The following is a 14699-nucleotide window of genomic DNA, read 5'->3' as shown; positions in this document are numbered from 1 at the left end:
ACACTCCACCCTGGGAGGCAGGTTCTTCAGTGTTATAGCACCTCAACTCTGGAACTCTCTTCCTCAGTCTCTCTGAGATTGCTCCTGTTTTTGCAGTTTTAAATCTGAAAACTTTCCTCTTCTACAAACTTTTGTCATCTGTGTAATTTATTATTTTATATTCTGTATGTAAAGAGACCTTGGGTTTGTGAAAGGCGCTCAATAAATGTAACTTATTATTATTATTTTATTATGATAAATACAAATTTATACATAAATGTGGTTGTAGATTCCACTTTAATTCTTATACCAATATCTTTTAACAGCTTGCTTGTACTCTGAACAATATATAATTTGTTTTTAGTTAAGAATAAGTTCAGTTGTACTCGAAATGTTCCTTAGTTGCATATCTCATTTGAATATACTGTACCTTGAAAAGTCCATGGGTGGCACAGTGGCACAGTGAATAGCGCTGCTGCCTTGCAGTTAGGGGACCCAGGTTTGCTTCCCGGGTCCTCCCTGTGTGGAGTTTGCATGTTCTCCCTGTGTCTGCTTAATTTTCCTCCAGGTACTCCGGTTTCCTCCCACAGTCCAAAAACATGCAGGTTAGGTGCATTGGCGATTCTAAACTGTCCCTAGTGTGTGTGCACGCCCTGCGGTGGGCTGGCACCCTGCCCAAGGTTTGTTTCCTGCCTTGTGCCCTGTGTTGGCTGGGATTGCCTCCAGCAGACCCCCATGACATTGTAGTTAGGATATAGCGGGTTGGATAATGGATGGATGGATGAAAAGTCCATTGTAGACCAGATATAGTTTTGAGTTTATACAATTTGTAATACTTTGTATTAATATAAGCTCAGTTACTCACTTTATAGTTAATAAAGTTTAATATTGGTATTTCAGAAAGTGAACATTTTTAGTAACAGTATAGATATAGAGAAAAAAGACATTTGTACTAATTTGGATTTTATTTAGATGCGCTTCCCTTGGTCAACATTGCTACTGTGTTTCCCGAAAATAAGGCCTACTCTGAAAATAAGCCCTAGCATGATTTTCAGGCTGCTCTGTAATATAAACCCTACCCCTAAAATAAGCCATAGTCAAGAACGTCAGCTGAAAAGGCGCCTAAGGCCAGGTTTATACTTCACTCAACGCTACGTGTGTGCCTGAAACATCCATTAAATTCCGAGGACACTTTGCCACAATATCTCTGAAAAGGATGTTTAATGATTACATCCATCAATTTGGGGATGCGCCCATTCCAGCAGCATCGGTGCAAGACAGAAACAAAATCCCTAGACGGGGCATCAGCTCATCGCAAGGTGAACACAAGCACACACATATAATGGCGTTATTGTAGCTTCACCAAATCCTCAAACCTTTGTGTCTTTGGATGGAAAACTGAGCACACTGTGGAAACCCACCAGGAAAACATGCAAACTCCAGGCAGGGATCACAGGGGATGTGACTCCCTGCAAGACAGCAGCAATACCGCTCTGCCACCATGCCACCCCATATGTGTAACTATTAACAGTATTCATTATTTAAACAAAGTTAACGATATATCTGTAAAATGTAACATACTGTACATATTTTAATGCATTTCATCATGAAAGTGATATCAAGTATAAATCTAAGAATTCTGAATGTGGGGAGAGCTGGAATATTATGAATTTAATGTGTTCTGTGTGGCGATGCTGCCTGCCATTGCTGTCAGGTGAGGAAGAAGCCCCAGAAGCACGTAACGATTTAACAACTGGGTCGGTTTTAAGATGATGTTTATGACGGTCTGCTTTAATAATAAAGCAAACTACGAGGTTAAAGTGGACATTTCGAGGTTAAAGCCGCAATTTTTACTTTAATCACAAAATAAACATTTTCATTATGTCCTTATTTTTTTTCTCTTTGGCTCAAATACGCCGCTATACATTCTGACGGTATTGTAATGGTGCAAAAAAAAAATAAAATAAATGATGGCACAATCGTGTCATTACTTTGGGGAATATGCAATGCTTGTACAATACATTTGTATGTCGGCATTTTGCTTCACCACGTCGAACCATTCATCAAATATCGAAGTGTGCACCTTGATCCTGTAGGATCTGCAAACTGGCCAATGTAGCAAGAAATTCAGGCTGGAATTCAGGGTTTGAATGTGGAGAATTATGACGATATTTGGATAAATGTATATTGTTTTACAAGGGTAAATAATAAGATATCCTCCGAAAATAAGCCCTAGTGCATCTTTTGGAGCAAAAATTTATATAAAACTCTGTCTTATTTTTAGGGAAACACGGTAGCAATTTTCTATCAAGACACATCTTAAATTTATTTACAGTTGGAAAGTTAGTGTATGGTGACTTGATTTAATTTGGATAAGCTTTACTGTATAAGTGCATGTTTCCTTTACTCTAAAACTAAAATCCATCCATCCATCCTCTTCTACTTATCCGAGATCGGGTCACGGGGGCAGCAGCTTGAGCAGAAATGCCCAGACTTCCCTCTCCTCGGCCACTTCTTCTAGCTCTTCTGGGGGAATCTCAAGGCATTCCCAGGCCAGCCAGGAGACATAGTCCCTCCAGCATGTCCTGGGTCTTCCCCGGGGCCTCCTCCCAGTTGGACATGCCCGGAACACCTCACCAGGTTAAAAACTAAAATGAATTTTAAAATCTGTGCTATAAATACAATTGAGGTTGTGTGTAGTTAAGTGAAAATTGTGCGACTGTGTACATCAGATATCATTTGAAGACTGAAATATTGCATACTTTTTACTTCGCAATTATAAAAAAAATGCAAATATGAATAATCCAGCATACAATAATGACTAATATTGCTGCTTTCTACGCTAAAAAGCACATTTTATGTTGGATTCCTATGGCTTCCTCTTTTTAATACAGGTTTCTTCCTGTGGCTTCAATTTTCTTTCACAGTCCAAAGATGCTGCTAGATTGTTAGTGACAATCAAATGTCACAGTTTTTTGTCTCGCATTCTGTGTGTGCCTTACTTTATATGGTGCTTGACTACTGAATTATGATGTGAATATCTGGTTTTGGATGTAAAAATAAATGAATGACTAAAACTGGCCATGAGTGTGCCTTTTCTTTTCCTGATGTAGTCTATTAGGTTGTAACCACTGTATGTATTTTGTCAATTTTTTATATTTTAAATTGCCTGTTGGTCACATATGTAAAACATCTTGTACAAATCTCATTTTCATTGTGAGGGAGCATTGCTTTTTAAATAGCAGAAGTTAAATATCTCATCAATTTAAACTTAAATCCTTTCCTTGACAACCTGCTTAAACACTTTGTATGTTTGCTAAACATGGCTTTAAGGGATCTCCACCATATTTAATATCTGATTCATCAGGTATTGTAATATTATTTACTTTTTGATAGTTCTTATTAAAAGTCTGTTATATTAACTAAAGAATAACTGATATGCACTACAGTGCCTTTTTTTCCTTATTACTGTCTTTGTAATTTTGGTCATAAATTGAACATTCAGTGTAATTTCTCTGTCATTCACTTTTCCTCATGTACTTAAAAAGTTTTACTTTTCTTTGTTTCACTGATTGCAAAGAATTTTATATAAGGAATTTTATTTCTCTGTTTTGCATGAGTAATCTGAGATTATTGTATACTTTAAACAATATTTCCTACAGTATTCTTCTAGCATTCTGTACTGAGTTACAAGTCAAGACTTTTTGCGTCATCATCACCAAAGACAGGCTTACAGAATTTGCAGGTGCAGTGTTTTAGTAGATGGAATTACTCAAATGCTACAGTACATGTACTTTTCTCAGGGGCAGCAGGAGCAGTGAAGAATGTTTGGGATTTACACAGTAATGATCTGAAACAACGTTTACATTCCAGAGTTCAGGCTGTCTCCATAGTTTCTCAATTTAGTGCTAATAAACCTTTTTTAAGACATGAAAAAGGTCTGGAAGAATAGGTTACAGAAACTAGAAGCTGGAGTTTTTAAGCATGCCATTGTGAGGGTTAGATTATATATGTCAGATGTTAAAAGGTTGACCAACTACATAGCAATAAACAAAACTTGTTGAAGAATATTATGTTTTGGTGTTGGAATGTATGTAAGTATATTTTTATATAAATAAGTTGCATACAAGTAATTAATAATGCATTCATTGAGGAATGTTTCTTTACACTTTAGTTTCAGAAAAATAAAAAATTCCAAAGGCCAGAATATGCATTTGTAACATTTACATAATATGAGATTTTGAGCATTTGTCTTGTATCAGCAAATCATGAGCCCATTAACTTGACCTGCAAAGGGTTTATTGATAATGAAATTACACCAAACATTAAAAGCAACAGGTGATGTAAAAACTTTTAATGTAAAATGATGACAATCAGCAAACTATTGCATAATATAATAATACATCTGATTTATCCTAACAGTAATCCTGAGAGTGATCATATTTTTTTGATTGATGGATAAAATGGTCCAGAGGGAAAATAATATGTCTGAAAGTCAAAGCAATGCAAATTCTCACTACTGACTCAGTGTTAGTTCTGATTAAGTTATTTAATTTATGATATAATTTTATAAGCCAAACAATCTGTAAAAATGAGCTGTTCTGCTCATGCAATAAAGCTTATGGGAGTGGGGATTCTCAAGAAAGGACACCAAGGTTTCTTACTTGGTAATCATGGTTAAATTCCTGTATTGCTTAGTTAAACATATTTATTCTTGATTTCACATGTAAAAAATATGAGAACTGGCAGACAGCCAGAGAGCTATTTTAGAATAAAAATGGAAAAACTTATTTCAATTTAAAAAGTGCTTGAGGCTGTTTCAAATTGAAATGTATTGCAATAAAAACAATGTCACTCCACAAAGGCAACTGCAATTACTGCTAAAATGCTACTTAAGTCATTTCTCTTTATGACGTACGCTTCTGTTGAGATTCAGGAAACAATGAGAGACTTGTTTAGAGAAAAAATTATTTTTTAACTTTCAGCTGTGCACTTTCTGGTTTTAACTTTTTATTTTCCTAACAATCAAAATTTTATATCCCCATATAGCTAGACAGAAAGATAGCAAACAAGATCAGGTTCCTTCTTGCAGCCATCACTTCTGATCACCAGACTTACAACATGCCACATTTCTTGCACTGGTACAATGCCGCAGGCCAAGTTTACAGTCAATGTACAGTTGATTGCGATTTATAGGAACAATAAATATACAGTTTCCCAAATCTTATAAAAAAGTGCTTATTTTTTCTGTATTTTAGGTCATAAAATAGGGATGGTGACTTCTGCTAAGGTGTGTACAAAGGAGAAAAGTTTATCTATCCCATGAGCAAGCCATTTTTCTAATGCCAGTGTTGAGAAAGATATATCCAAAGATTGATTTTATACTAAAATTTGGAGAAAAAAAAATAGAAGAAATGTTTGTGCACTGAATTTTGTGTGAAACATTGTAAAAGTGGAACATAAAACCTCCTTTAATTTAAAACCTCCTGCATTTTCCAGTGGGATTAATAATGTTTATGTAATCTAAATAACTAGATGATCCACTGTGGCAACCCCTAACGGGAGCAGTGGAAAGAAGAAGTTGCAATCTAAATAACTATTGTGTTTGCCGATAATTATTTCCATAAAGCTGTTGTTTACCAGCGTATAAAACGCTTGCATGACGCCTGTGAAACATCAAAAACAACTAACATTTAAGATAATCTTGATCACCATGCAGTGATGAAGAGGATGCTAAGGTAAAATAAGAAAATGTAAAAAAATTGACATTTAACCTGTATTTGGGAAAATAAGAGAAAGATCTGGAGTGATAGCTGTGAAGATCTATCCATTAAATGGGAAAAGTTTTCCACCTTCAATTGCTACTACTTCAGAATTGCAGAATTTACAAGAGACAGGTCAATTTATACTAAATAAACTGTTAAGTGGTACAATTAATAACGCTGAGTTGTAAAGGCAATGCAAAATTCAAAGTTAATAAGCCAAACAGAGGCTAATTTTCTGAAATATTGTAATGACAGCAAAAGAAAGTGAGTTTCTTTTTATTTATTGTTCAGATGAGTAACATTTCCAGGTCCTGTTTTTATATAAATTACTGAAGAGACTGACATCAGAAGTTGGCGTGTGCAGAAAATTCATGATACAATGACAGCTACAGTCAACTTGTTATGCCAGACATTTTCAAAGTGTTGCCCACAACATCTAAAAAATAACCAACCAAAAAAACAAATAAATAAACCGCAGCATAAAATTTTATATGTATATTGTGATTTATTAATATTATGCTAACTTGCATGTGCAGCGCTGCACTGAGCGTGTGCTTTATGCAGATGAAAGACCAGCAGATGTGGTTGATGGATTATACGAATACCACCTTTAATGGACCACTGAAGATAGGGGTGGTGTCCTGAAGAGGAAAAAACAGACACCATGTTATGAAATGGTAAAAGATGCAATACTCCATGGTTAGCAAGCTCTGTTTTTTTGTTGGCACTCTTAAGATGCATATCAGCTCTAATCTTGGTTGTCTTTTTCATACCATAGACCTCCTGGTGTGAAGATAAACGAGCAGATCCACATGAAGCATTGAGCACTGTGAGCCACTCTCACAGAAACAATGGGAGTGGGAGTAATGTTAATTAAATGCCTCCAATTATCAAAACATGAGCAACACATGAGGGAGGGTTTTGTATCTGTATTTAGCACTGTGCATTATTATTGCATTAATGACAAGTGGATAGGGTTGATCTCTGGAATTGTGTTAGTAGTGGGATGCATTACCCAAGAATGAAATGTGAAATAACTGCAAAATGGCTCTTAATAAATGCTGTGTGGGAAGGCGAATGAACAGTATGTTAACCGTTGCACGGCAGATCAAAGTGCTGTGAGGCACCCAGAAAAAAGTTGCACAGCCACAGCTTAAAGGGAATATAGACGATTACCAGTTTCAAATCAAAGGAATACACTTTCTTTAAAAATTGTGTTTTGTAATGACCATCAACAACATCCAAGTCACTAGGAAAAGGCAGGAATTGATCTAGAGCAGGAATGGTTTACTCATAGACAATTGTAGATAACATGTTCACGAGTACCCAGCTCCAGTGAATTTATAGTTTTATTATTAATTATTATTTGACTGATGCCTTTATCCAAGGCAACTTACAACATCTGAGAAACAATTGGTTATATTTCTTTGTTTTTTCCAATTGGAGGACAGGCAGATGAAGTGACTTGCTCATGGTCAATGCAGTATACAGTATGTAGCAGGATTTGAACCCAAAAACTTAGGGTTTGAACTCCAAAGCCTTAACCACTACACTGCACTACCTGCCAATAATATTAACCCTTGGTTAAAAAAATACAAATATTCTGTAGAGAAATGCTCTTAGTTACATAGTACCTCTGATTCACCTGATTAACCAACAGCACTATAACTGACACCCATTGTCTTATGAAGCTTCCTAGGCAAAACTGTGTAATACAGCTAGTAATACATAAGCGGGGAAGAAGGGAGGAATGGGCTATGGCTTTGCTTTAATTATTGAATCTTACCGGTGTCTGTTGCAGAGTAACATTTTTATTCTCAAAAAGAGAAATTCTAACTAGCCAAAAATCAGTGACCCAACATTTGCGCGATAGACATATGAACGGCGACAAAATAACGGCCATTAAAATGCGCCGTCAAAATCGCGCCGACAAATTCGCACTGACAAAATCGTGAATGTTTCATTAAATATGAATTACTAGTTTAAAGCATATATAATAATGTTTATTTTAGAAGTCAATATTATGAGACACGGCACGCAGATAGTCCTTAAGATCACACCCTGCATATGTAGGAAGAATTGCAGCAAGACGTCTTGATAGTTGAGTGTATTTAGACTTGCTGGCTGCCTGACTGCTGGTAATTTCGTTCGCGGCATGTCATCAGCAACACGTTCTCGCATGTTCCACATGGTGATAGGAAACAACGGGTTGGCTCGTCAATTGCGTCTCAATCGACCAACGTAATTGTCCTCCCAGTAATCATAAACATTCTGGAGATTGTCGGGTCTACTCTTGCTCAGTTCATCGAAAGCAGACCCAACATCTTCCGAAACTCAATGCAATTAGCATCTTTGAATACAGTTATAACCTAGCACATAATGTGTACATAATGCGCACATACGCGTCCCACTCTCTTGGCCTCTCTCGCGATTTTGTCGGCGCGCATTTGTCGAAAACCAGTTAGCGAGTTTGTCGGCGCTCATTTGTCCGTCACGGTTTTGTCGGCGCTCATATGTCTATCGCGCTTTTGTCGGTGAACCCCAAAAATCATTAGCCAAGTTTAAATACTAATGAACTGATGGTCAAAGCAGAAAGAATTTTGAAAAAATCACTAAAACAAGAGAAGCTATAGAAAAATGGCTACAGCAAAGCACAAAGGCAAATGCTTGAGCAGTCCACCATTCAATGCTCCACTTTTTATGTTTTCAACCCCTTGATTATGTAACTACTACATAACAAGGGTTACTAGAGAAGAGGGGTTTGAGGCAAAAGCATGTTAAAAGACTAGGGAGCAAAGCCCAAGCCCATTCCTGACACCAAGCAAAAGAAAACAAAAGTCACTTCGATCCTTAAAAAAGGCTACACTGGAAAAAGTCAATTGGGATGAAAACAAAAAACAGTTTCTGCAATTTCAGTTGAGTATACCATGTTTCATTAGTTTTAAATGTTGGAAATAACAATTCTCACTTAATGGCCTTAGTGTAAAAATTGCAATCAGGTATTTAATCATTTTTGACAATGATGATGTCAACATTGTTAAAAAATGTAACATAGATATTGAATATAGCAAAATGTTATCTGCAACACATTTAAAGAACAAAATAAAACATTAAAAAATCATGGCAATCTGAAAAAAATTAAATGAGCTTCACTTTTTGAGCAGCATTAAACTGATACTTTGCACAGTTCTTGTATATACAGTATATAGAGTTCCTGGAATACATATAGAGTATATGTAAATTCTGATACATTCACATCAATGCCAGTATGTTAAAACATCTTAAAAGGTTTATACTTAATTTAAAATGAATCGTAGGTAATTTGTTACTTCAAGATTTCAAGATAAAGTTTGCTTCATTGATTTTCATAGCTGTTCAAACAGTAAAAGCAATTAACATCTCTGATCTGATATACTGAAAACAAATGTCTAAGCAAATAAATGAGTTTTTGCTTGTAAAGCTAAAGCTGAGAACAGTATTTTTGTAGCAAAACTGTGTAAGGAGTTAAAGTCTCTTTAAAAGTGTGCTTGTCACAAATTTTCTTGCTTATTAATAAAATAAGAGTTAAAGTGTCCTAATAAGCATCAAACTTCTATGTTAAAAGTTTTTTTTTATCATATGTGCAATGAGTTTTACTCATTTTACTCAATTTTTAAGCTATCCATATGAATGATATTATTGGCCAAAACAACTTTTTGCAATTTATTACACTTTGCAAGCACTTAATACATTTCAAAAAGGGTTGTTTGCGCAAATTAGGTGGTTAGGTAAATAAACCATACACTATACAAGTATTTCATTTCTAACCCTTTGTTAAAATTTGTTTAATGTTCCTGAAAGAATCACAGAAAATAAAAAATCTAATTTTAATGCTTTAGGGACAGGAGCAGTGCCTAGATATTGTTGGTGATATCCAAATGACTCTGAACCTGTGTAAGATTAAAGAATACCAAAACGTCAAGACTTATTTTACTTAATCTAAAAAAAAATCCCAATCAACATATAACTCAGTGAGTAAATTTTGATCTATATTGTCTCAAAATTGTAAAACTCAAATACTCTCTAAAAGTATAGGGTCAGAATTTTTTCATAAGAACTCATTCTTGTAATTCTACTGTAAACATGCCAGGCCTGTGAATTTTTATAACTTGTACACTATTGTATCTAATATTGTATCTAATATTTTAGCAGTAGCTCTGTAACTTTAAATCTTTCTTCAATAGGAGGCGGTTGATTGATTTTTATGCAGTGCCTTTGAAACATACTGTGGTGACCCCTCAGGAGCATACAAAGGAATGGAACAAATACACACACACACAAGGAAGAGGAAAGGCTCCTCCGGCTGTTTATTTACAGCTTGAACTATTTCCAAGACAACGATGTACATTCTGCTATACTCAAATATACACTCCAGTGTTAAAAGCCGCTAAGCACATGACTGTGATGACCACTCTTTCTTCAGTCAGCTGCAGCTCCTAAGTCTGTGGCTCTTCTCAGCTCACTGGTCCCAGTTATGGATTCTGCTGACTCTTAAGTAGGACTGTCAATCACAGATGCTCCTGTATCATCACTGCCAGTAACCACAGAAACAGTTGCTCTGGTCCCTGATTCTTCTCTCTACTGTGGGAGGGATGCTGCTCCCCTGACCTCCCAGCAACAGATTTGCATGGAGCAGTTGGCTTTCTCCAGCCCTAACCATGTTCAACAATTGATTGGATGGCTTGTTTCCCAGAGACTCCACCCCCCATAGTTTGAATTAGTATAGTGTACTTTGAATCCCACACTGACCCTTGGCACAGCAATGTAATAGATACATTGGTGAGACTGCTGAGTTGTCACAATACTATTATACTTGCTTGGTTATTTTTTACATTATTGGATTGCGTTTTGTTTTATGTTTTGCTTCTTAAGTTGTCATGTTTCTTAAATTAAAAAGGAAACGTGACAAAGTTACTTAAAATAAATTTTTGAGATTAAAGAATTTGCTATAGAAGCAGTATTTAAGAATGCTGTTATACTGCAATGTATATAGTATGCTTTTTATATCAGAAATAAAATTAGATTTGATTAGATTAGATAAAATTTATTAATGCAAAGCAGAAATTCAGATGTGGCAAAATGTTAGGCAAATAAATAACAAAATATTTTATCAATACACCAATTTTTCTAAGAATTTCAACTAAGCAAATACAGTGCATTTTTCATGTGACACTCTTCTGGTAGTACAGGGAGTTTTCTTGCATACATTTTTATTAAAATTTGATTTGTACTGATCTTAGGTTTGTACAGTAAATGTACTGTATTCCCTTATTAAATTATGCTGATTGCTTTTCATGCTAGGGAATAGCTAAATCACTTGAACCATTCTTTATTTTTTTTTTTACTTTTCCAATTTTTTTTTTACTTTTCCGTTGTCATTATTCATACATATGTACACTGTATATCTTCTGTGTTTCTGTTTGACACAAGAAAAATACAAGTGATTTTACTACTTGAAATTAGCTTTGCATTTTTTTCAGTTGAAAGGAAAAATAATCATCGTCAAAAAAATGCCAAAGAAAGAGAAACAATAAAGCACAGATGAAACAAATGAAATAGCTCACGTGATTTATGTAACCTATTGTACATAAATGAAAAAAAACACTTTAAAAGTTTCAGCATTTCAGGTTACTAATAAAAGTTTAAATTATGATCACTATACTATATCTGCATGGCTTATTGAGTGTTGGATTAAAGAACTACAGTGCCTTTTGAATTGGCCCTTGCTGAGTGGCCTGTATCCAGAGGCAGTGTGCCATGAAGTGGTATCTGGAAAGTGTCCAAGTGTTTTGAGCAATGGACTTAGCAGACCTCAGGGGAACAGTGGGAATTTCAGGGCATACATTTATCTGACGCTTGGTGCTTTTCAGAATTTCTAAAACTATTAGCCTCAAAAACAAAGCTTTTTTTATAAATGTAATGTGTGGTCTTTGTTAGTATTTTGATTTTTACATTTAAGAATAATAATATATGTAACATCAGTGTATATTGGCAGTTATATACCAGTATTATTTTATAGAACATATTACTCTTTAAAAAATTCTGACATCAAAATGAATAATGATTTTGTCAATACTTCCTCTTTTCTTCTCTGTTTAGTGAAATGTGTAAGGCATGTTCAGTAAGCAAGGTCTTTGATAAACTACACAGACATGCTTTTTTAAATTAATACTCCAGTGAAACAAATGCATATTTATTTAATATTGTTATTCTGCTATAGCACAGTTTTCACAACCTGTGTTAGTTAAATGATTTTATAATTTAAAATTGTTTGTTATTATTAAAAGAGTAAAGACAAGAAGGCTACTTGTCCATTCAAAACAACGCATTATAATAAAAATTTTCCTTCTCACCCAATGTGTCCAAAAAATAAAAAAGGTCAATCTGAAATTTAAAGTTCCCCAAGGTGCTGCTTCTGATTTCACAGTTAAGCCACTTTTTTCATGTACAGTATCCAGAGCTGCATGTGTAAAGAAAAATCTTCTAGCATCTCCATGAAATTGACCCTTAAGTATTTTTGTCTCTGATTTTGTTTCTTTGCCGAAGTCAACAGCTAAAATCCAAATGTTTAGTCATCTTCATTATTTAAGATATCGCTGTTCTTAGGCTTTCTCTGTTTAGTTTCTACTTTTTCACAGTCAACACCCCATAGTAGTGAAATAACACTATTGGCTTGCATTACTGTTATGCATCCATTTTCTAAAACTGCCTATGAAGATCAGGGTTGTGGGCAGCATCAAGCACAAGACAGGAACAATCTCTGGAAAGGGTACCAGCCCACAGAGTGGATACACACACACACACATCAAGGGCCTATTTAGTACCACCAGTCCACCTAACCTGCATGTCTTTAGATTGCAGGATGAAACTGGTGAACCAGGAGGAAACCAACATGAACCTTGAGAGAATATTCAAACTCCACACAGAGAGCACTCATGAGTTGAATACTCGTGTCTTCAATGCAAGGCAGCAACGCTACTACTGAATCACTATAGTACTGTTATGTCCTTCCTATAAAATGGAGACTATAACTGTAATTAATTAATAGTAATCATAATCCAGATGTGGTCTACATAGAAATGATATAAAGCTTTTCTATAAACTGTCAAAGTGCAATTCACACAGAACGCTGCTTAATCTAGTAACCTTTTTAATCTCTTTATACTGTGTGGTTGAAGATATTGACAAGTCCAATAAAAATCCCAACTCCTTCCCATTATATATATATTGTAACTCCAGATCCTTTGTTACATAATCAAAATGTGTAATTTGTTTGTTACATCCTATGATTATGTCTGTGTATTATTCAAGTGTTACTGAAGGGCATATATTAACAGATCAAAGTTGAACTGCTGATATCAAAAATATAACTTAATATCTTGGAGGATAAGGGTCAGTCAAAGTGAGTATAGATGAACGTCCTGGCTCAGATAATAAGAGCAATGCACCAGCTAAGATGAACAAATCAAACAGCAGAAAAAGTGAAAGAGAATTGTATTCCAAATGATATTTCATTCAGACAACTGAAGAAACTGGTGCTGTGAGGGCATAGTTAGCTGTTTGACAAAGATGATTCTCGCAAGTAGCAAGAACTATTAACTATTGCAACCACATCCCTAATGTTCCAATTAAAAATCCAAGGTACATTTTATTATATTTTCACCTGTAATTTCTTGTTGTGTATTTTACTAGTTATATGTAATATTTTATTCAACTACTACAGCTTACTGCTATGTATAAACCTTGGCTTTTATTTACATTAAATTGAATTTGTTACACACATTCCTGTGAGTTTACTGAGTCTACTGAGTTTGTATGCATATGGAAGTAGTGTCAAAGATGCAACTGTACTGTATATACTAAAGAAGGTCTATAAATGTGTTGTCCAGCACAAATAATTTAAATGTCTTGTATTTAACAAAAAAAAATCAATTAGTGGTAGAAATCATAGACACATAAGCCACCAGAACAAAATCAACAAAAATATTATTTTATTTTCATGGAAGATAAAAGTAGCTCTGCATATGGTATTAAATTTCAATTTCACTTTGTTAGAATTTACAATACAATGTTAAAAAATCTTGAATTTCAAATGTGAGGTTTTACATGATAATGAAATGAAACAATAGTTTTTGGATTAATCTCATAGTAGCTTATAATTCTAATATAAACCTTCAATGAGTAAACTGCATATCTGAATTATTTTGATTATGAATCTGACTTGATTGTTCTGGTGGAACATCATATACTGTGCTTAACTTGCACATTAGAAAACCTTAAAGCAGGCCTACCGGGTGAAGTTAAAGGAAGCAAAATGAATAACTACAGTTCTGCAGTAGGCATTGATCAAGGTACCTTACTTGCAAAACTGTACAGCATGGTAGTAATATGAGGCTTCTTTAGTTTTCCTTCTAACCTGAATCAAATTCCATCTCACAACTGGCTATCAGAATAAGCAATTAATCCATCAATTATTCACCTATCTGTCCATCAATTTTCTGAGACTAATTTCTTTCTAATTTTACATATTTCCAAGGCATTTAAACAGCAAACCAGTTACAAGGCACATTTATGCACTCACTCAACTATAACAAGCTAAGTAGGAGCTGCCAATTAACCTTAGGACATTGGCGGATATCTGCGTAACACACACTCCAACATGGCTAGAAGGTGCTAACTCCATAATGCCATTGACTTGGGCAGAAATTCAATTAGGGAACTTGTGATCTGTAAAACATTAGCACCAACCATTACATCACTACATCACTCCCCACAAACTGATTGAGGTAGATTAAGCTTAATTTTATTAAGATGCCTTTCACAGTTAATATTACAAAAAAGCAAATGATATTTCAAGCCAAAAGAATTTAAAAAACATACAAAAGTAAAATAGTAATGCTAAAAAATGTTTTATAA

Source organism: Polypterus senegalus, chromosome 4 (genome assembly GCF_016835505.1).
Source record: "Polypterus senegalus isolate Bchr_013 chromosome 4, ASM1683550v1, whole genome shotgun sequence".
NCBI lineage: Eukaryota > Metazoa > Chordata > Cladistia > Polypteriformes > Polypteridae > Polypterus > Polypterus senegalus.
Note: the sequence above shows the minus strand (reverse complement) of the source record.